General features: G+C 34.7%; 1 protein-coding gene across 47 annotated transcripts in view; it reads right to left on the bottom strand.

The window, feature by feature from the left end:
* The window catches only part of ADGRL3 (adhesion G protein-coupled receptor L3), an 866,327-nt gene that overhangs the window by 45,790 nt on the left and 799,630 nt on the right, over positions 1–20,907 (bottom strand). The window lies entirely within an intron of this gene.

Below are 20,907 nucleotides of genomic sequence, written 5' to 3'. Positions count from 1 at the left end.
ACGGTTATTATTATTAGACTACTCAAAGCTAGGGTAAAATCACACTGAAAATACAAAATTTCTCATCCAGAGAATAAAACCCCAAATACATAAATGTTGAGTAAGTAAATTTATTTAAGCATATTTCAGGAGTAATATGATGCAGTAAAATAGATGTGGCTGAAATAAGCTGGTAAACGGAGTAGAGAGTGACTAGAACTGTACGTCCAATGGGGTGATCACTAGTCATGTCTGGCTATTTACATTTAAATTCATTAAATGAAATTAAGTTTAAAACTCAGTTCCTCAGTCACATCAGTCACAACACAAGTACTCAAAAGCTTCACACAGTAGCTGCCATAATGGACATGTCCATCATCACAGAAAGTTCTACTGGTCAGTACTGGATGAGGACATTCAAAGAGAGTTTTAAGCCAAGAAACGGAAATCCAAGAGATATTTAAATAATGCCATGGATGTGTGAAAGAGAGAAGAATTTGTAAGAATCAATGGTATTTAACAGCTGTAGAAAGAAAAATCCTGTACTTATATTACCATCAAAAATTTATAAAACATAATAATGTGATATTTATTTTATTATATGCATTCCCATTGCATCAGTATGTTCCATCTGTGATGTCCTGTTCATGATTCGAATAATTCTACCTTAATTCATATAGTACAGTGTCAAGAAAAGAAAGTTACAGAGGTTGACACATAGGCATCCATGCAAAAATGCTCTACAAAATGGATTAAGCTTTGTATAGATTTTAAATAAATTTCATTATGCATATTTTGGATACACAGCATGATGCTATGGGATACATGTAGATAGTAAAACTGTTACTATATTGAAGCAAATTAACGTATCCATCATCTCACATAGTTACCAATTTTTTGTTTGTTTTTGTAGCAGGGCAGCTAAAATCTACTCATTTAGAGTGAATCCATACACAATACAATTTTATTACCTATAGCCCTCATGTACATTATGTCTCTAGATTTGTTCATCCTACATATCTGCTACTTTGCTTCCTCTGACCTACATTTCCCCATTTCTTTCCCCTACCCCTGTGTTTTGTTCTCTATCTCTGTACTATAAAAACGTTTTTAAAAATCAAAACACAAAGTTTGCAATATAACTGATGAGGTGACATATGTTTTGCTTTTAATATGAAATACCAAAAAATAGAGATATCAGGGTGCAATTCAGCAGTTTTTATCAACTGGTGGGGACCATTCAGTTGCTCCATTTAATAACAAAGAGAACAGCAACTCCAGCTTCACTTAGAGTTTGCTATAGTTATATGTAGAAGTAGTGTCCACAAGGATGTGGCCACAAGTGAACTGTGACATTTCTGGGTCTTGTCAATTAAAGGATTGGAATTGGTCTCCTCTTTACCATTTGCTGCTGTCCTTTGACTAGAAGAAAGTGATGCAGAGCCTTAGGCATCAAAATGGAAGCTGCTTATTTATGTGGAGCTGAAATATTAGGTTTAGACTACCTACTACTAGACTCTCACAAAACAGAGTTTAAGGCACAATATTTTAGAATTTTTTTTTACAGTGGCTTGATTTGTGCAATAATTAACAAAGCATTTATTTTATCCCCAAAATGAGATAAGTAATATACAATGATTTAAAATCTAAAGATCACTAAAGATTGCCTACAATATGTCAGTACCCTCCATAATTTTTTTCAAATATTCTATTGGCCTAGATAATCTAGCTTTATAGTTTCTCTCTAGCAAATCCAAATTAAATTGATGGTAATGTTGCCATGCTGTTGATTCTTTTTTTTTTTTTTAATTTGAAAAAGCAGATCCACAGAACTAGTATCTATAGCTGAATAATTTTTATTATGTTTTACCAATGATAATCCAGTTAAACAAAATACCATTACAGGTTGTATGACTAAAACAATTTTACTAGAGTATATTTAAGAATTTTGTAAAAATGTGGATGCAAAGGCCTAATATGTTCTTAGCAGATGTTAACAGGAACTTATAGGTTTATCTTATCATTATAAGTAGTGACTTACGGATTTCTCAAGATAAAACTATTCCTCATAGAAGAAAAACCAGGTAATATATACTAATGCATCTGTATGTTGAGTGGGCTTTTCCTCAATCAACAACAAGGCTTCCAAACTGAGGACTAAGAAGATTCAGTTGCCCATATTCTAAAAGGAGCCAGCAGTAACCTGAGATAAAGGACTTCCACAAGCTTTACTTAGAAGTGATCTAAGAGAAACTGCTTTGCCATACTACCAGCCCAGGTGTTCCAAGTCCTTATAAATGCAAGGGGACAAACAAGGCCATTTTAGGATTGTAGTGTTCACAGAGTATATTAAATAGTAGAAAGAAGAAACAACTTTTCTTATACTAATCCCCTAGCCACAAATCTTAGCAGGCAGTGGAGGAAGAATGTTTTATGTGGGATATGTTATTAAAGTTTTAAGTTGGTCAGACATATAATAACAGGAATATATTGGCAACATTACAATGTATATCTAAAATAGCAGTAAATGATCGGCTACCCAGAGGTTTAAGGATATTTAAGATAGCATAGCTAGATTAGTGATCAGAAAAAAAATCTAAACATTTCATCTTTTATTCTATTACATTAAAAATGTTCAATCAAATGGTTATACTTATGATAGAAATCTTGGCAGCTTAATATTTCTTCCAAATGTACCTTATGTTGATGGAACTATACCATCCTGAAATTATACTATTATATTTGTTCTTTGTTCATCACTATAGGAAGAATAAAAGGAAAAGGCATTCAGAATTTTTTTTTTTTTTTTTTTTTTTGAGATAGAGTCTCACACTGTCGCTTCAGCCAAAGTGCAATGGCGCAATCTCGGCTCACTGTAACCTCCACCTCCTGGGTTCACGCGATTCTCCTGCCTCAGCCTCAGGAGTAGCTGGGAATACAGGCGCGTACCACTGCACCAGGCTAATCTTCTATATTTTTAGTAGACACAGGGTTTCATTATGTTGGACAAACTGGTCTCAAACTCTTGACCTCGTGATCCCCCCGCCTCGACTTCTCAAAGTGCTGGGATTACAGGAGTGAGCTACCATGCCCAGCCTGGCATTCAGAATTGAATTCAATGGTTCTGAGTAAAATATTAACAATTTTTCTCTATGGTCATATAACAAATAAGCATTAAAGATATTAAAAATTCTTCAAAAACATGAAAGTCACATAATATACATATAAAAATTATAAATGACAGAGATTATTATATTTCAACTATGAATTTTATTACCATTTAAGTATTACTACCAAAAGCTATATTCCTATGTTTTGTTCATAGGAAATGTATTAAGAGGAGAATGAAATGAACCAAATAAATAAAATAAATGGTTTAGAATACATCACAAACATTTTAGAATATATCATAAACATTTTATCCCTATGACTCAATGATCCCATAATAATATTGCAAATTTGAAAGCAAAACACCAATATTAAACTTTAAATAATAGATTGTGTGCTGCTTATGAATCGGGTAAGTCTGAAATTAGGAAAAACTGAGTATAATAAATTAAGACCAATAAATATCAAATCAATGGCAGATAAGATTTTACTTTCTCTACAACTCAATGTTATATAAATTATGTTTCCTGCACAACTCAATGTTATATAAGTTTAACTCAACATATTAATACTGTCAAAGAATTAATTTATATGTGAGAGAAGTTAAGGGTATCAATAAGGAGAACGAATAATGAAGTATTAAATTGTACTTCATTTATACAATTAAATACTTAAAAGAATTTAGTAATAAAGTCAGTCACAGATTTGGGGATTTCCCAGTGCATATAAAAGTTATGTTTACATTATATTATAGTCTATTAAGCATGCAATAGAGTAAAACACTATACATATCTTAATTTAAAAACATTTTATTGTTAAAAAAAGTTACCAAATTCTGAGGCTTCAGCGAGTTCTAATATTTTTGCTGATGGAGAGTCTTGCCTGGATGTTAAAAGCTGCTGAATGATCAGAGTGAAGAGTTGCTAAGGGTTACGGGAGCTATGGAAATTTCTTAAAATAAGACCACAGTGAAGTTTGCCACGTCGATTAACTCTTCCTTTCATGAAAGATTTCTCTGTAGCATGTCATGCAGTTTGATAGCATTTTACTCACAATAGAACTTCTTTCAAAACTGGCGTCAATCCTCTCAAACCTTGTTGCTGCTTTCTCAACTAAATATGTAATATTCTAAATCCTTTGTTGTCATTTCAACAATGTGCACAGCATCTTTACCAGGAGGAGATTTTATCTCAAGAAACCACTTTCTTTGCTCAACTGTAAGAAGCAACTCTTCACATATTAAAATTGGATGATGAGATTGCAGAAATTTAGTCACATCTTCTAATTCTAGTTATCTTGCTATTTCCACCACATGTGCAGTTATTTCCTCCACTAAAGTCTTGAACTCCTTATTCATCTACAAGGGTTGGACTCAAATTCTTCCAAAATCCTATTGATGTTAACATTTTTACTCCTCCAATGAATCACAAATGTTCTTAATAACATCTAGAATAGTGAATACTTTCCAGAAGGTTTTCAATTTAGTTTGTCCAGATCCATCAGAGGAACCACTATCTATGGCAACTATAGCCTTAAACAACTTATTTATTGAGTAATTAGACTTTAAAGTAGAAATTACTCATTGATCCATGGGCTGCAGAATGGATGTTGTGTTAGCAGGCATAAAAATATTAATCTCCTTGTATATCTCTATCAGAGCTCTTGGGTGACAAGGTGCCTTGTCAGGGATCAGTAATATTTTGAAAGATTTTTTTTTTTTTTTTTCTGAGCAGTAGATCTCAACATGGGCTTAAAGTATTCAATAAACCATGCTGTAAACAGGTGTGCTGTCATCAAGGCTTTGTTGTTCCATTTATAAAGCACAGGCAGGGTAGATTTAACATAATTCTTAGGGATTTTCAGAATGATAGTAAGCACTGGCTTCAACTTACATTCACCAGTTGCATTATCTCCTAACAAGAGAGTCAGTCTATTATTTGAGGATTAGAAGCCTTGAAGCCAGACATTGACTTCTTCTCTCTAGCTAATAAAGTTCCAGATGGCATCTTGTTCCAATAGAAGGCTATTTTGTCCACATGGAAAATCTGTTGTTTAGTGTAGCTGCCTTCATCAATGATCTTAGTTCTATCTTCTGGATAATCTGCTGCAACTTCTACATCAGCACTCTCTGCTTCACCTTGCAGTTTCATGTTATGGATCTGGCTTCTTTCCTTAAATCTCATGAACCAGGCTCTGCTACCTTCAAACAAACTTTTCTTCTACAGCTTTCTCACCCCTCTCAGCCTTCATAGAACCGAAGAGAGTTAGGGCCTTGTTCTGGATTAGGCTTTGGCTTTAGAGATTGTTGACATCGGTTTAATCTTCTAACAAGACCACTAAAACTTTCTCGGCAATAAGGCTGTTTTGCTTTCTTATCATTCATGTGTTCACTAGATGAGTACTTTTAATTTCCTTCAAGAACTTTACTTTGCATTCACAACTTGGCTAACTGGTTTAAGAGGACTGGCTTTCAGCCTATCTCAGCTTTCGACACGCCTTCCTCACTAAGCTTAATGGTTTCTAGCTTTTGATTTAAAGTGAGAGACATTTCCTTTCACTTGAACACTTAACAAGCCATTGCAGGGTTACTAATTGGCCTAATTTCAATATTGTGGTGTCTCAGGGAAGAGGGGGATCCAAGGAGAGGGAGAGGGAGAGGGAGAGAGACAGAAGAATGGCTGGTCAGTGGAACAGTTAGAACACACACATTTATTGACTAAGTTTGCTGTCTTATATGGCTGTGGTTCATGGTGCCCTAAAATATTACAATAGTAGCATCAAAGATCAGTAACCACAGATAACCCTAACAGATATAATAATAATGAAAAAGTTTGATATATTGTGAGAATTACCAAAATGTGACATAGATCTATGAAGTAAGCACATGCTGTTGGGAAAATGGCACTGATAGACTTGCTTGAAATAGAGTTGCTACAAACTTTCAATTTGTAAAAAATGCAATGTCTGGGAAGTATTAATACAAAAAAGAGAAGCACAATAAAATGAGGTATGCCTGTATGCAATTTTTGAGTCTTATGTTTGGATAAAATAATAATATCATTCCATGATTATTTATTAATATTAAAGTATGAAACGCTATATGTCAGTGACTGAAAACATGGACGTGCAAACCAGCCTGCCTGAATTTGAATGCGAGCCGAGCATTTTAATAACACTGCAATGTTTCGCTAATTGCACCTCGTAGCCCTCTTCTGTGAAGTGGGGATACATACTGAAGTTCCTTCATAGGACCATTGTGTGTATCAAGTAAAAGATCTTGGTAGTTTTATTTGCTACACAAAACTATGCAAATATAAAAAATTTTAATGTGCAAAAGTACTATATAAATATTTGCTATTATAATTGCTGTTGTGTATTGGCCTTCTGACCTCAAAAAAGGGATTGTAGGAAAAAATACATACACGATTCTATATTAGGTTTTTCTTTAAAGTATTTTGGAAATTATATATTAAGTGTAAATGTAAAGAAGCTGAGGGAGTCACTGCCTGTGAGTTGATCTTTAATACATACATTTAAAGGGCCTCAGTTTACATAAAGTAGCATCTTCTTTTAGATTATTAGATTAAGTTTAGTAAATGCTATGAATTTTCATATTCTCAACTGAAATGGAGGTATTTCCAAAATTCCTAATGAACATTAAAAGAGATAACTAAAGTTCTTTGGTTTACATGAGAAATCTAAGTTTAATTCATGAATATATTATATCCTTAGTGTTGAAAAGTCCACTATATAACAGCAATGTTCTACTAACTGCAATCATTTGACTATAAAGAATAAAAGACATAACATCACATGTGAAATGTTCCTGAAGATTCAATTACAAATTTAAGTTCCAGAATTGGATCATTTAATGTTTTTTTCTTACGACTTTTCAAAACTTTGAAATTTGAATAGGAAAAATGAAATAAATGAGAAGATGCCTGTATATACACATTTATATTTGTTTTTATTTTGTAATCAATGAAAACTTACTTTAGTCAATAACACTTCAAGATCCACAAAATATTTTTAGCAAGTTGACATATCTTACTTATTGATATTTATGATTAAAATTGACAATGTTTCCTGGTTCACTTTTGGAGGTCCAATGTTTTCTACACTTACACTGAGCCTTGAATTCCTTAGAACCTGTAACTGTGGGGCTGATAAAATATGGTCATTGGAATGTAAAGAGATGAAGTAGCTTAAGGACTATATTACCTACTCTCAGGATTTCTTTTTTCCACTTGGAGAATATACAAACTTTTAATTTAAGTAAAATAAGTTAAGAAATTTATAACTTTTTGTAATCCTTGCCACACATGCTCTGACTGGGTGAAATTCTGTTGTATTCTTTCTCACACTGTATGGGATTTTCACCTCTCTTTTCACCAACTTCCAACAGAAACATTCATTGAATAAACAACGGATTAAAAACTGCTTGGGAGAATAACTAAAAAACAAGAAAAGCACAACTCAGTATTTAACAGACATCTGTACTAACTAAAGATTCCAACAAATTGAACCATCAAACGCACTGCAGCACAGTTGGAAGCAGGCAAGGTTTATTTAATTTTGGAAGTATCTTATCCTTTATAAGCCTCAGTTTTCTCACCTCCACAATAAATAAGATAATCTCACTGGGATTTTTTAGAGTTGAGTAGACTCAAGAAAAGAATATTCGATAGTCCTTAAAAAGTTACAAATTAGTAAAAGCTTTTGAAGTATACTCCGAATTATTGAATTTATCATTTATATGGAACAGTGAATGTCCATTGTAATTTTTCTTGTAAAGATTTTGAAAAAAATCACACTGCACATCTACTGCACAAGATCTATTACTTTGTCAGTGAGCAGACCTGATTAATTACTTAAGAGCTCTATCTCAATTCTGCTTTTAATACAGAAGCCCAATGAGATACAATTATTCCTAATTCAAATCGTTAAAAGAAATTGAAAGATAATCTCCTTAAAAAAAGTCAATGAGAAAAACATTAAGAAATATTACAGAATATTTAAACGAAATAATAAATCAAATTTTATAAATACATAAAAAGCTACAAGTCACAAAAAATCTTAAATCAAACATATTCTAAGCCAAATGACAGCTTCAAAAATATGCTAAGAATTAACATCAGTTGGAGTTTACTCTCTGATGATAATAAAGTTAGATACCAATAACTAATAAAATATGTATATATGCATATGACTACATGACAATTATCCATTTGCTGCTGTCTCTAAGAAAGCCTCAAGCCCTACACCACTTTGCAAAAAAGTTCTACCTAAAATTCACCAAATAATTCTTCTTCTAATCTAGGTTAGGCCTAAATGAAAAAAGAAAAACATTATATATATATATGGTTCTAAAAATTCAAATTTAGAAAAGCAAATGTAAAATGGCTTGGGCTTATAAAACCAGAATTTATAATTATCTGTGAATAGTCAGAGATAAATCATAGAACCATTTTGATTACAAATCCAAAGTAATGTTAATGTTGGTTACAGAGTCACTTTCCTGCCCCACTGATAAGAGTACAGGTGTTAAATTGTACATATCCCCACTGCTATGGAAACTCCTTCATCTTGTTCTTTTCAGTGTTTCCACACCCCCAGCTGCATCACACACATGAGGCACATCTTCCCTTTCATAGAGCATATCAGGATGGTATCTCCTTTTGGCTTACATCAACCACCTTTCGTTTACAAATACCATACCTACTGTCCCCAGTGCCTGAATTCTTCCAAGTCTTCTGCTTCCCCAGACAGCCTCCCTCAGCCCCAGTTCCAGCAGGACAGGCCTCCTCTAAAAGGAAAGCTGGGGCAGTGAGGCCACATTAGTCAGCATTCCATCCTTCCTACGCCAGTCCCAGCTGGGCTCCTACTTGTCTGCCACCTTTGCACTCAAGAAAGTTATATTGCTCTTCTCTCTCTCTCTCTCTCTTCCTCATTTCTTGCCTGTATTCTGCCTTTTCCTGACATCTATGCCAACAGAATATCTGGTCATTCCTGGGTCTTGTTTTGCACAGCCTTTCATTAGTAATTGAGTGATTGCAATCACCACTGCGATGTTGAAAATCTCTTGGTCTTTTCTCCTGTAAATCTGTATCTACTTCAATGAAACTGAGTCTCTTCTGGGAACCAGGAGTCTTATATCAGAGACTCCTCTCCTGACACCCTCAGTCTCCTAACTGATCTACTCAATAAGAATCTGTTATCCTGAGATGCCTACTGCTCTGCAAACTCTGGTAACAACACAACACAAAACTCTTGAGAGCTCTGTCTTTTCCTCAGCTTTTAATATGCCTAGGCTTCATCACAGGGAGCCAAGGAAGCACCTGCTGGCCTTTGGGATGCCTCTTAAGATCTAGCACCTACCAGGTTAAAGTGTGTTATCCATAACTAGTTATATTTTATGACCTCTGTGCAGTACATGTTGCAGTACTGCTCAATTTGCAAACAGCGAAATTTTTCAGGAATCTATATTCTCTTGAATCTGATCTTAAGTGCCAACTTCTTACTAGCATTAAAAATGCTCTACTTTGAATTGCTGGAACCCGGGAGGCTGAGGTTGCAGTGAGCCAAGATCACGCCACTGTACTCCAGCCTGGGCGACAGAGCAAGACTCCATCTCAAAAAAAAACCAAAGCTCTACCTTTAGTATGTCCACATTAAATGCTCAACAAAGGGTTACTTAGAGAAAACATGGAAGATTTCTTTAAGAAAGGAACCATGCTTTCTTCTCCAGCACAGCCAGTGGGTTGAAGGCCTACTTCTATCCTCCTTTCCATTCTTTCAAGAAAAACTTTTATGATTCTACTCGTAAAAGTTTTTATAATGTATTTTTTGTCCTCTGAAACTATCTTTACCAGGACAAAAAATATCCTTTCCAGAGTACAAAACATATATTATACTAACATTTACTACATAACTTAGTTAAAAGCCTTAAATAAGCTATTAAATAACAAAATGTAATGGTGCATAAACATCATAATCAATTAAGATTTATTCCAGACAGTAAAGAGAGTTAAATCAATCTATCATGTCACTTACTGCATAGTCTAATAGACAGTCTAAAAAAAAAAAAAAACTCCCAAGTAAATAAAAAAAAAACTATTTGATGAACTTTAGTGTTTTTCAAGAAAATATAAAACAACTTAGAACACTAGTATATAGTAGTTTCCTTAACTTGGTGGAATCATTCATTTTTTTAAAAAAAAATAATAGCAAATATTGTATTTAATGGGAAACTTCAAAATGTGTATTTTTAAACCTCAGGATCCAAGCAAGGATGTAGGTTATCCTGGGACCTGTTCAACTGTGATCCAAATCAAATACCAAAATAAATAAATAACTGGTATAAAGCTTAGAAGTACAGAGATAATTTTTAACTTATTATTTAAATATGATATCATCATCTCCATAGAAAATACTAATGAGTGCAGAGAAAAGTTGTTGTAACTATTTAATAATGTTCGATACGTTTGTCAGATATAAGATCAACATGCAAAAATCAGTATCATTTTCTTATTTAGCAATAATAAACTAAATAAAGGGAAATTAGATATCATACCTAATAGGAATAAAACAAAAAGAATCTATACAGAAATTAACCCAGCAAAGAATGAATGGACTTCTTTAATGGAGAAAAACCTTAAAAACCTATAAAAGGATATAATGGAAGGCCTCAATAAAAGAAGATATAGACATGTGCATGAATGGTATGACTTAACCTCATGAAGATACCAGTCATTACAACATAATCCATATATTTAAGGTAATTCTAAGAAAAAAAGATGAATATATTGAAAGAATTTTAACAACTGATTCTGAAATTTATGTGAAGAAATAAAAAAAAAATTCCTGAGTAGCTAAAACAGTTTTGCAAGAGATGATCAAAATGGGAGGACTCGCCCACCAGATATTAAGCAAGTTCTAGTAATAATGTAGTAATGATAGAAAAACATAAAGCATGTCCATGGAAGAGAAGAGAAAGCAGAGATACAGATTTAATGTAGGACAGTGTGGTAGCATAAATGTTCAGAAAAAGGATGGATTACTTAGCAAATGGTGTTGGAAACTTAGCTCATTACATAAAGAAATGGAAAATGTCCTTCAAAGAGATTAAAGATTGTAACATGAATTGTAAAACTGAGACAAATAAAATATAGAATAGAAAATAAAAGGCCGGGCGTGGTGGCTTAGGCCTGTAATCCCAGCACTTTGGGAAGCCGATGGGGGCAGATCATGAGGTCAAGAGATGAAGACCATCCTGGTCAACATGGTGAAACCCCATCTCTACTAAAAATACAAAAATTAGCTAGGCATGGTAACACGTGCCTGTAGTCCCAGCTACTCGGGAGGCTGAGGCAGGAGAATCGCTTGAACCCGAGAGATGGAGGTTGCAGTGAGCCGACAACACGCCACCCCGCCCTGCAGCCAGAGAAAAAGACAATACATCAAAAAAAAAAAAAAAAAAAGAAAAAGAAAAGAAAAAAGAATGAAGGGAAAAATAAAATTTTCAATTCTTAGTTTAAAAGGATTTCAGTTAAAAGACTTTGAAAGCATATACCTTAGAGGAAAAAGTTGAGGGTTTACATTTATATATTATAAATTATATACTTATTTATATTTGTACCAAAAGGAAAAATTAGCAGAGAGGTAACAGACTGGAAGAAGATATTTGTAACAGCAAAAGCATTCAGAATGTATATCAGCAAGTAAAAGAAAAAGGAAAGAGAAGCTAACAGAAAAAAGTGGTAAAAATTAAAAAAAAAAGAGAGAGAAAATCTACTAGAAACAAATAGGCACACAAGTTTTACTAAAATGTCCCTGTGAATATTAAGGGTATGCTGCATTATAGCAGATTATTAAAATTTACAGAATGGGAGATCTGGCAATTTTAGAAACCTTTCCACAGCTAATTGTGCAAGGTGCAATAAATTCAATGAAGGCAGGAAAATCAGAGCACTATGATGATGAAGACTATTACAAAGAAAATGTGCTACCTTTTGAGTCATATCTTGGTATGTATAATATATTATCTAATATTGTCAATACTTGTGCTAATAAATTATTCCTTTTTATGCTCATGGGTTATTATCTTAATCTCATAATTAAATAGTTTTAAATTATAGCCTTAGACTGTCAATCTCAGTTGTGGAACAAAGGGTTTTTGAGTTTGCACATTGAAGTTGCTGGTTTAAAATATCAACTTCCATAGGCAGCAATCCAGAGTATTGCAGAATGCATGCTAAAGTAGCACATTTATAAAAGTGCTAGGAACCTTGATGACAGACCTTTTTAGAATACATAACTGTACGTAGTGGAGAAAACCAGCAACAATTGGTTCTCAGCCAAGAGAAAATTAGATTAGGAAATTTTCAAGTGAAGACTGAGCGGCTCAAGATGCTTAACACTCCACTATACTGTCTGCACATTTTAATTACAAATCCAATGATTTAATACAGTCTTTTGTCTTAGGTAACTCTGACTTGTATACTTTCAGCACTTTTCAAATGAGGTACAGAAAAAATAGCATTTTGAAACCAAGTAACACTCCTGCTGGAAACCACCACTGAAAAATAGGAGAATGAGAAAAGCTGAAATCTGTTACCTTATTGTTGTTTTGCTTAAAGGGGAGGTATTTGCTTGGAATTGGGGGAAACTGATAAGCACCTGGAGTATGGTGACACATTAGGCATTCCATGTGTGGAATCTACTAACCTTTGTGGTGATTAATGTGCTAATCAGTGATCATCTGTGGTAACTTCAATGATAGAGCATTTTACAGACTCCTTTTACGAACAGTGGTAAAATTGAATAGCTTGAGCCATGATTCTCAAGATTTATGTAAAATAGTATTTTCTAGAAGGTGGGGAGAATGTGTCTGTATCTAAAGCAAAACAGAAGTAGTGTTCTCACCCATTTAGGGGGCTTTTCTATTGCTAATGAGCGGGATTCTATTGCCCAAGATTGTAAGTGACTGCATGAATATAGTAAGTAATGAATTTAGGCAACAAAAATTATAAAAACTTGTATTATAGGCTATTTCTTCCATTCGTCTGACATTTTTGTATACCCCCTAGACCAACTAATTTTCTACCATTTCCCTTCTCCCCACAAATTATATCCTGTCCTTTGAAACTCATGGTCCAAACTGAACAAATTCCCTTATATCCTAAACTTCATTTTTGGGTGTTTCTGTCACTTACTGCTTTTAAGTGAAATTGTTGCCCACTGGCAGCACTTTCCCTGAGGAGCACACAAATTCAAAGGATTGGGTCTCTCCCATCCTTCAGGTGGTGCAAGTGCCATCATCAGATCATGATTTCCCCAGTGTAAAAACCCCAAATCCTGAGGTTTTGCCATGAGGTATTTACTACTATCTTCTTGTTTTTGTCATCTTGAACATTCCTAGACCTCTTCTTCTTCTGTCTCTCCATCTTTTCACTACTTTATCACCGAATTCATGTTCATACTTTCCCCCATGACCAGCCCAGATACTATGACCATTTATTTACTTTCTTATATCCCCTCTCCTCTTTAATGATTTGAAAAAAAAACACATACATATTGAGGTAGCTGAAAAATGCTGAGGAAAAACAAAAACAAAAACAAAACATGTTTTGTTTTTGTTTTTTTTTGAGACAGAATCTCGCTCTGTCACCAGGCTGAAGTGCAGTGGTGCAATCTTGGCTCACTGAAACCTCCGCTTCCTGGGTTCAAGCGATTCTCCTGCTTCAGCCTCCTGAGTAGCTGGGACTACAGGCATGCGCCACCATGCCCAGCTAATTTTTGTATTTTTAGTAGAGACAGGGTTTCACCACATTAGCCAGGATGATCTCAACCTCTTGACCTCATGATCTGCCCATCTCAGCTTCCCAAAGTGCTAGGATTATAGGCATGAGCCACCATGCCCGGCCATTTTTTGAAGACATGTTAAATTCATAACAACAAATTTCTTTCTTTTTCTTTTTGAGATGGAGTTTCACTCTTGTTGCCCAGGCTGGAGTGCAATGGTGTGATCTTGGCTCACTGCAACCTCCACCTCCCAGGTTCAAGCAATTCTCCTGTGTCAGCCTCCTGAGTAGCTGAGATTAGAGGTGCGTGCCACCACGCCTGGCTAATTTTTGTATTTTTGTAGTAGAGATGGAGTTTCACCATGTTGGTGAGACCATGTTGGTCTCGAACTCCTGACCTCAGATGATCTGCCCTCCTCAGCCTCCCAAAGTGCTGGGAATACAGGCGTGAGCCACTGTGGTGTGCAGCCTATAACAACAAATTTCTAATGGCAGTTAACAATATCTGAAATGCCAATCATACTTCCCCAGTGCATATGATTTCCCATTCTCCATAAGGAATATTTCACAATTCCAAACCTTTCCCATCACAACTCCCTCAGCTGAATATTTCCTAGTTTCCTGAAAAAATGGAAACAATCTGACAGTCGCAGATGTTTGCACTGTCCAGACCTGTCAATTTCTTGTGCGGTTCCCAAACTCATCCCCAGCTGCTGCTCCCTTGGATTCTTGGCTTCCGTGACATGATGTTTTTACATTTACCTCGGTGACTTTTCTTCCCAAGTCATCTTCGCCAGAACAATATTCTTCTGGAGTAGTTTCACTCAGTAATTTACTTTACATACTAATAACGCTGAAATCCCTGTCGCTCATCCTGAGAAGATTACTTTACACTAAGACGCCTCATAATTGCATTCTGCTGGCCAGATTTTATAGTTCACAATTTAAAATATTAATATAATCATAGGTGTTAAACACAGGGCCCTTAATGATCATTGGTATCCAATCAATATCAAGATTAAAGCTTTTTGAGTATGCCCTAGAAAATTATCTAAACTGATATGTTTACTGAAATGACAATCTCTTAAAAATTAAACACATCTTACTAGATTTATAGGTATGCAATTTGATGTGACAAGGGGTATATCTAAGAGTTAAGTAAACGGACAGTGAAGCCAGACCGTCTGTTGAAATCCTGGTTCTGGCACTAACTAGCTCTGAGGTTTGAGGTGAGTTAATTAACCTCTCAGAAACCTCAAAGGATTATTGCAAAGATTAAATAAATTACCACATGTGAAGAACTTAGAACAGTGCCTAGCACATAGTAAAACATCAAGAAACTATTCTTATTATTTTGCATACATTTTCCAAATAGACACAATATTTAAAATTCAAGTTGATGTTTAATCAAGCGCAGAGATTACAGTTGATATGAGGGCAGAACCAGGGAGCACCTGTCTTTTACTTCAGAACCTATGACTACTTTTGAGTATGTGACTCAAAATACAATGGAATGTTTAACTTCAATGCCTCACAAAGTTTCACTTTATCTCCAAGAAGCTTTAAAAAGAGGTTGGTTTGAATGTGGAGACCTAAAGTCTTTCAGTCTAACATCACTTATTCAAGCTCTCTCACAACAAATTTTTTAAGTCAGAAAATTTTGGTCAATTTTCATACAAAATTATATATATTAATACATATAGTCATTGTACTAAATAAAGCCCTCAATTTAAAATAAGTTGTGTCGCTTTAAAGAAAGCTATGTTAGGGAAAAAAAAAAACAAAAACTGTATTCCTAGTTGGTTTTTGTTATAGCAGCCAAGTCAAACTCCTAAAAACCACAAGATAATGTTATCCAAGAGATTTCATGTTTATTTCACTTAGCCTTTAGAAGAAATTGTATTTTCTGCTTAAGACTTTTAAGAACGTTGACTTTAAGTAGTAACTAACTGGTGAAAAATTGGCTTTTATATTTTAAAAAAGTTGTGTTCATTTTTCTTAAAACTGTATTAAAACAGACAAAAAAGACATGCTCAGAAATAATTAGAAAGAGATTTGATACAGATCCAGACATACTATCCTAAAATATGACGCCTTTGGATTTGAGAAAACAGCAAAAGTAGGAAGTTCTCTTTGACATCCCCCTCACCCTTCTCCTCCGAAACAGACCGTAAAATAATTCTCTGACCTTTCTCTCTGAAGTAGATCACAAGACCCTTATCCCAGAGATAACTGCCCTATACCCAGAGGAAAGGAACATTTTTATACTCTAAGACATAGAGACACCCAAAATAATCTGAATAAACAGGGCTTACTAAGTTCTCCTCAGTTTATTAACATTGAATTGTAACCTTTTGTCTTCCAATCATATTTTTCCACATCTATCCACTTCTTCATCAAAATTAGTAAAAAAAATTCCCAAGTTTAACTGTGTTCCTTGAGTCTGCATTTCCGAAAGCTCTCGTAACATGTAAAACTTGTATTAAATAAATGTGTATGCATTTGTCTTGTTACTCTTTAGTCATAGGAGTCTCAGCCATGAACCTAGTGACGGGTGAGAAAAGAAATTTTTTCTCCCCTATGGAATCAAATACTTTATTTTGGAATGTACAGTTCCAAATCCTGTTTCTTGTGTAGTTGTTTAGGAGCTGAAACTACATTAAAATAAATAAGCTAAAAAGTTTACGAAGTCATTTTAGGATACTTTTGAGTTTTACCTATAGCGCATGAGATTCAATTTTACAAGCTGGAACCAAATATCATTAAAGATATGTACTTGGTTTTGAACCTTTATTCTAAAGTTTAAAATCCAAGGTAAATAAATAGCAATTACCTTTTAAAAGTGAATAAAAAGGTAAAAACAGAGTAAGTTTTAAAAATGTTGTCCCCGAATCATAACTGGATTCTTTCACTAATATTTTAATGATATAAATAAGAGCAATTCTAAACATTAGAGTGAGTTCTACCTCAAAAAGAATTTGAAGACAGATAAATTGCAATAATTAAAAGTTCCCATTTTCATAAGACTTCATTAAATTTTCATTATGTAGATATAGCCACAGTAGCATATTCACAATAGAATATTAGACTTGATTTTTTAAAAACTGTTTCACAGCTTAAAAATATAGAAGGACAATCCTTTCAGGGAAATGACATTCTTATATTGTTCTTTCACAAATACATTTTCGGACATAATGTAGGGTGAGATATTTTTAAAATAAAATGTTTTTATAAGAGTACTATGTATTCATCATACTAGCTTCTGAAAACTCAAGAGTGAAATGGTGTAATAAAAAATAAATATTTGTTCTTTGTACCTGATTCCTGGCACAGAGCTCCTAAAGCCCTTGGAATCTTCCATGTGCCTTCTGCATACTAATGAGATGACTAGGTGTGTTGAGGGGAAAGGTGTGTGGCAAGGCGATGGCGGGAGGCTAGATAACTTCAGCATGGGGCCTCATTCCCAGAAGGACCAAGCTAACATTAAAAGGGTAGAATGTTCAGCCTCCTCTCCTCTCCCGCACAACCACTGGGGAAAAAGGGGGGCTGGAGATAGAGTAGCCAATGTTGAATCAATCATGCCTATGTGATAAAATCTCCATAAACACTTCCAAAGAATGGATTTCAAGAAGCTTCTAGGGTGGTGAAAACATCCACATTCGTGGGAGGGTGGTTTCCTGGAGAGGGCATGAGAACTATGCCTTTTCCTCCATACCTTGCCCTGTGCATCTCTTCCATGTGGCTGTTTCTGAGTTGTATCCTTTATACATATACTTCTGAGTACAGTACTTTTCTAAGTTCAGAATTGTTCTAGTAAACGATCAAATTTGAGGGATGGTCATGGGGACTCCTGAATTTATAGTTGCCTGAGCAAAATGTGGGCATCCTGGGCACTCCACTGGCACCTGCTGCCTAAAGTGGGGGTGGTCTTGAGGGACAGAGCTGTTAACCTGTAGTGTCTGTGCTAATCCTGGGAGTTAGTTTCAAAACTGAATTGCATTGTTGAACACCAGTTGCTGCTGGAGCACTGGTTGATGTGTGAAAAATTGGCGTGTATTTGGTTCAGAAGTGGTGTCAGAAAATACCATGCAAGTGCATAAAAAAGAAAATGTTACATTATGCATAATCCTGGCACGAAAACATTATCATTATTAACTTCAGTACATTTCCATTTAGTCTCTTTTTTCTCTATGTATAACCATTTATTTCTGAAAAATAACAATGAGTGTACATTTAATGTCCAAAAAGGTGTATTACACACAGCTATTTTATAAAGTACGCTTCATAAAATTTTCTAATATATAACACTATATTTTATTTTTAGAAAGATAGTTAAATAAAAAATTATAAGGTATCAAAATGTGTGCCTTATTATTGCTTGAAGGAAATGAATTGTGTTGCTTAGGTAATTTTCATTGACAAATAATTTTTCTCCAAAACATATAATTTATTTAGTTTCTTAAATTCATGAAATTACACAACAAAGCTACTAAATGTGTTTGACATCTAACTGATTTTTATTTGTTAATAAAGCCTTTGGACAGTTGCATTTTCTAGAAAGCATATACAGTCATGTGTCATTTAATGATGGGAATACATCATGAGAAATGTGTCCTTAGGCGATTTCATAGTAGTGTGATTATACAGCGTTCTTACACAGACTTAAAGGATTTCGCCTACTATACATCTAGGCTATGTGGTAAAGCTCATTGTTCTTATGCTATAAACTTGTATAGCATGTTACTGAGCTGAATACTGTAGGCAATTGTAACACAAAAGTATTTGTATATCTAAACAAATGTAAACATAAGAAAGATAGAGGAAACAAATGGTATTACAATCTTACGAGATCACCATCATATACGCGATTGTCATTGGCTAAAATGTCATTATGCAGTGCATGACTGTATGCCTGGATATGTGTGTATCTATTTTGATTACGTATATGCATATATATGCATATTTGTACCTATATATACACACACATGCATATATACATATAGACATAGATTTTATAATTGGAATACTAATTTTTAACCTGTAAATATATTACTATATATTAATATGAAGGGAAAAAATAGAAGATTAAAACAACTTCATAATAATGTTATATTTTTCAATATTACGTAATTCTTTTCTAGGTAGATAAACGTTTTTCAACACACTGAATACTTATGAACCGTGATAATTTATTGCATTATTTTAAAAGAAAACATCTACTGGTCAATAGGTTAGCAGGTCTCAGTCATGATTTTATCACATAAAGAAATAATGGTATCGTCTGCGTCTTTCTTATATAAGATTAGCCTTCGCTTGTACACTATATCCCATACTCTTTTGCCTACTGAAGTGTAGATGCCAGATGCCATACAATTACCTCTCTCTTTTTAATATCAACTAATTGTGTATTATTTCCAAATTAAAAGGAAGAGACTGTAACGTATCTCATGCTTAAAAACAAACCAATTATTATCAACAACAACAACCTCCCCAACCTAAGATCTCTGCCCACTACTACATTTCTCAGCTCTTGTTTACAGCAAAAGACTTGAAAAGATTGTCTTTACCTGTGGTTTTTAACTCCTCCCCTCCCATTCTCCCTTCACTCCACTGTAATAAGTCTTCATCAACCCCTCTGCCAAACAGCCTTTGTCAAGTTAACCAAAGATCTCCATGTTGTTAAATTCAGTGGTCAAGTCTAAGTTCCCATCTTATTTGAAAAGCTAGATTCACCTAGCTTCCAGGATCTGTAGATTTCTTCCTCTCTCACTGGCTACTCCTCCTCAAATCCACTATGCAGGTTCTACACTTCTAAGATCTCTAAAAGTCAGAGTGTCCCGGGGTTACAGTCCCTAGTCCTCTGATTTTCAGTATCTACCCTCAATCTCAATATCTTACCCAGTCTCACGGGTTTAAAATAAAATCGACCCTGACCCATTCTCCCAAGGTTGTCTAGGTTTGAGGAGTGGCCAAGGGGTGGCTGGTTGGGAGAGGCAGAAAGAGCTTGGATGTGTGGGGCACAGTGTCCACATACCTGTGCATGAGGCCCCACACTGGTATCTAGCTGGAGGCAGGAAGAGAAGGAAGATAGGCAGTGAGCCAGGAGCCACATCCTGGCATGGAACTCTAAGATGTCAAGGGATTCTAAACTCACACTTGATCTTCCAAGTGGTTATGAAGGTGTATCTACCACCAGAGGAGGTTAGGAGATACATTTATATACATATACATATATATCTGTATATATATATATATGTATATGTATATAATCATTTTATCCTCTTGCCCTGAGCTCTGCAAATGTTGAGAATGTCCTGTTCCCACAGCCCCTTTGCCAGACCTTCGCTTTTCCAGATACCCTTGCAGCCGGGAGTGGTCATTTGATTCAGACATGTGATGCCAGCAAGGGGCTTCTGAGGAATATTTTACACCCTGAACATGGGAGAGAAGCCCGTGAGGAAAGGCTCATGAGGAGAATCCCTTCTCTTATCTCTTCTTTCCTGCTTTTGAATGCATCCAAGAAAGGATATAATGATGCTTGGAGCTGAAGAAGTCATCCTTGGACCACAAGATGATACAGTGAATGACAACAGCCAACATTCCGAGGATGATGTAAGAACGTTGGTCCTTGTTGATATTATTGAGCTTTTGAACCAACTCTAGAACACTTACTTCTGAATTTTAAGTTTCATATATCACCAGTATCACTATGATTTAGGACACCATAGTGGTCAGCATTTGATACTTCCAGCAGTGGCCATTCTAACAGAAACATACCTTTTAGTGACTAGTGAGAGAAATTAGTTTGGCTGGAAAGTCACCATTTCAATTGTTTGCTATATCTTTATGCCATTTTCACTGTTGTATTTTTTTCAAATCATCTCACTTTTACTTTCTTAATGTTTTAAAAGTATATATATATAACTGCCTTAAATTTTAGAAAACCAGGATAATTTGCTATTATAGAAAATAATAAAGTGAAATCAATACTGAAAATAAATAAAACATAAGTAACACT

The sequence above is a fragment of the Hylobates moloch genome, unplaced genomic scaffold (assembly GCF_009828535.3).
Source record: "Hylobates moloch isolate HMO894 unplaced genomic scaffold, HMol_V3 SCAFFOLD_2, whole genome shotgun sequence".
In the NCBI taxonomy this organism is placed as follows: domain Eukaryota; kingdom Metazoa; phylum Chordata; class Mammalia; order Primates; family Hylobatidae; genus Hylobates; species Hylobates moloch.
The sequence above is the reverse complement of the archived record's forward strand: the minus strand, read 5'-3'. Positions and strand labels throughout refer to the sequence as shown.